Source organism: Salmo trutta, chromosome 12 (assembly GCF_901001165.1).
Source record: "Salmo trutta chromosome 12, fSalTru1.1, whole genome shotgun sequence".
NCBI lineage: Eukaryota > Metazoa > Chordata > Actinopteri > Salmoniformes > Salmonidae > Salmo > Salmo trutta.
Window position 1 is genome coordinate 44,312,166 of NC_042968.1, and position 4,025 is coordinate 44,316,190.

Here is a 4,025-nt window from a genome sequence, read left to right on the forward strand (position 1 = left end):
GTTAGTGATTATGTGTCTCTCTGTTTGTCCTGCGCATCCATTTCATCACCATTCTGTATATCTAAAGAATCCATTTGTTCTTCTGAAATATGAACACAGAAATACTGGACATTTTGAGTTCCTGTTATTATGATGATTTGACACATTTACAACCGTGGTCTTGAATTGGACTTGCATTGTTCTGGTCTCAGTCTTGACTTGTGGTACAATAATGCTAGTACGAACTCGAACCCAGGCGCAGAGAAACACAGCAAGCAGAGATAAGGATACATCCAGATCTTATACTTAAAGTCTTGACAGAAAACAAGGCAAAAGCACACGAGTACACTAAACAAAACATGGGCCCTAAGCACAGATACAGGCCAACAGAGGAACCTAAATAGCAAGGCAGCCAGGTGCACAGAGAAGGTAATTAACCACAGGTGAAACCAATAAGTAATGATCAGGGTAACCTGGAACCTAGATAAGGGTGCCCTCCAGTGGTAACCAAAGGAAACAACAATCAAATCCAACAGAAACGGTGACAACTTGGTCTTGGACCCCTCGCCCCCCTCCCGGTCTTGGTCTCAAACCCCTCGCCCCCCTCCCGGTCTTGGTCTCGAACCCCTCGCCCCCCTCCCGGTCTTGGTCTCGAATCCCTCGCCCCCCTCCCGGTCTTGGTCTCGAACCCCTCGCCCCCCTCCCGGTCTTGGTCTCGAACCCCTCGCCCCCCTCCCGGTCTTGGTCTCGTATCCCTCGCCCCCCTCCCGGTCTTGGTCTCGAACCCCTCGCCCCCCTCCCGGTCTTGGTCTCGGACCCTCGCCCCCCTCCCGGTCTTGGTCTCGAATCCCTCGCCCCCCTCCCGAGTCTTGGTCTCGAACCCCCTCGCCCCCCCTCCCGGTCTTGGTCTCGAACCCCCTCGCCCCCCTCCCGGTCTTGGTCTCGGACCCCTCGCCCCCCTCCCGGTCTTGGTCTCGAACCCCTCGCCCCCCTCCCGGTCTTGTCTCGCACCCCCTCGCCCCCCTCCCGGTCTTGGTCTCGAACCCCCCCCGGTCTTGTCCAACCCCTCCCGGTCTTGGTCTCGAACCCCTCGCCCCCCTCCCGGTCTTGGTCTCGAAACCCCTCGCCCCCCTCCCGGTCTTGGTCTCGAAACCCTCGCCCCCCCTCCCGGTCTTGGTCTCGAACCCCTCGCCCCCCTCCCGGTCTTGGTCTCGAACCCCTCGCCCCCCTCCCGGTCTTGGTCTCGCACCCCTCGCCCCCCTCCCGGTCTTGGTCTCAGACCCCTCGCCCCCCTCCCGGTCTTGGTCTCGAAACCCTCGCCCCCCTCCCGGTCTTGGTCTCGTATCCCTCGCCCCCCTCCCGGTCTTGGTCTCGGACCCCTCGCCCCCTCCCGGTCTTGGTCTCGAACCCCTCGCCCCCCTCCCGGTCTTGGTCTCGGACCCTTCGACCCCCTCCCGTCTTGGTCTCGGACCCCCTCGCCCCCCTCCCGGTCTTGGTCTCGGACCCCTCGACCCCTCCCGGTCTTGGTCTCGGACCCCCTCGCCCCCCTCCCGGTCTTGGTCTCGGACCCCTCGCCCCCCTCCCGGTCTTGGTCTCGTACCCCTCGCCCCCCTCCCGGTCTTGGTCTCGGACCCCCGCCCCCCTCCCGGTCTTGGTCTCGGACCCCTCGCCCCCCTCCCGGTCTTGGTCTCGGACCCCTCACCCCCCTCCCGGTCTTGGTCTTGACTCAGACTGGAAGAGAGGTACTGGGTGTGCAGGCTTTCAGGCGTCCAACCCCTGGTCTATCTCAACTAATTGAGGTCCAGAAAAAGAATGAATGAAAGACTTATAGTCGTGGCCAAAAGTTTTGAGAATGACACAAATATTAATTTTCACAAAGTCTGCTGCCTCAGTTTGTATGATGGCAATTTGCATATACTCCAGAATGTTACGAAGAGTGATCAGACGAATTGCAATTAATTGCAAAGTTCCTCTTTGTCATGCAAATGAACTGAATCCCCCCAAAACATTTCCACTGCATTTCAGCCCTGCCACAAAAGGACCAGCTGACATCATGTCAGTGATTCTCTAATTATCACAGGTGTGAGTGTTGACGAGGACAAGGCTGGAAATCACTCTGTCATGCTGATTGAGTTCTAATAACAGACTGGAAGCTTCAAAAGGAGTGTGGTGCTTGGAATCATTGTTCTTCCTCTGTCAACCATGGTTACTTGCAAGGAAACACATACCATCATCATTGCTTTGCACAAAAAGGGCTTCACAGGCAAGGATATTGCTGCCAGTACGATTGCACCTAAATCAACCATTTATCGGATCATCAAGAACTTCAAGGAGAGCGGTTCAATTGTTGTGAAGAAGGCTTCAGGGCACCCAAGAAAGTCCAGCAAGCACCAGGACCGTCTCCTAAAGTTGATTCAGCTGCGGGATCGGGGCACCACCAGTACAGAACTTGCTCAGGAATGGCAGCAGGCAGGTGTGAGTGCATCTGCACGCACAGTGAGGCGAAGACTTTTGGAGGATGGCCTGGTGTCAAGAAGGGCAGCAAAGAAGCCACTTCTCTCCAGGAAAAACATCAAGGACAGACTGGGCGGCAAGTAGCCTAGTGGTTAGAGCGTTGGACTTGTAACCGTAAAGGTTGCAAGATCAAATCCCCGAGCTGACAAGGTAAAAATCTGTCGTTCTGCCCCTGAACAAGGCAGTTAACCCACTGTTCCTAGGCCATCATTGAAAATAAGAATTTGTTCTTAACTGACTTGCCTAGTTAAATAAAGGTATAAAATTAATAATATTCTGCAAAAGGTACAGTGATTGGACTGCTGAAGTCATTTTCTCTGATGAATCCCTTTTCCGATTGTTTGGGGCTTCCAGAAAAAAGCTTGTCTGGAGAAGACAAGGTGAGCACTACCATTAGTCCTGTGTCATGCCAACAGTAAAGCATCCTGAGACCATTCATGTGTGGGGTTGCTTCTCAGCCAAGGGAGTGGGCTCACTCACAATTTTGCCTAAGAACACAGCCATGAATAAAGAATGGTACCAACATATCCTCCGAGAGCAACTTCTCCCAACCATCCAGGAACAGTTTGGTGATGAACAATGCCTTTTCCAGCATGATGGAGCACCTTGCCATAAGGCAAAAGTGATAACTAAGTGGCTCTGGGAACAAAACAATGATATTTTGGGTCCATGGCCAGGAAATTCCCCAGACCTTCATCCCATTGAGAACTTGTGGTCAATCCTCAAGAGGCAGGTGGACAAACAAAAACCCACATATTCTGACAAACTCCAAGCATTGATTGTGCAAGAATGGGCTGCCATCAGTCAGGATGTGGCCCAGAAGTTAATTGACAGCATGCCAGGGCGGATTGCAGAGGTCTTGAAAAAGAAGGGTCAACACTGCAAATATTGACTCTTTGCATCAACTTCATGTAATTGTCAATAAAAGCCTTTGACACTTATGAAATGCTTGTAATTATACTTCAGTATTCCATAGTAACATCTGACAAAAATATCTAAAGACACTGAGGCAGCGGACTTTGTGAAAATTAATATTGTGTCATTCTCAAAACTTTTGGCCACGACTGTACACACTTAGAGAACCTCGTTGACTTATCTGACCTCTCCTCCTCCCGTCCTTCTCTCCTCCTCCCGTCCTCCTCTCCTCCTTCTCTCCTCCTCCCATCCTCCTCTCCTCCTCTCCTCCTCCCGTCCTCCTCTCCTCCTTCTCTCCTCCTCCCATCCTCCTCTCCTCCTCTCCTCCTCCCGTCCTCCTCTCCTCCTCCTCTCCTCCTCCCGTCCTCCTCTCCTCCTTCTCTCCTCCTCCCGTCCTCCTCTCCTCCTTCTCTCCTCCTCCCATCCTCCTCTCCTCCTCTCCTCCTCCCGTCCTCCTCTCCTCCTTCTCTCCTCCTCCCATCCTCCTCTCCTCCTCTCCTCCTCCCGTCCTCCTCTCCTCCTTCTCTCCTCCTCCCGTCCTCCTCTCCTCCTCTCCCCCTCTCCTCCTGTCCTCCTTCTCTCCTCCTCCCACCCTTCTCTCCTCCTCTCCCCCTCTC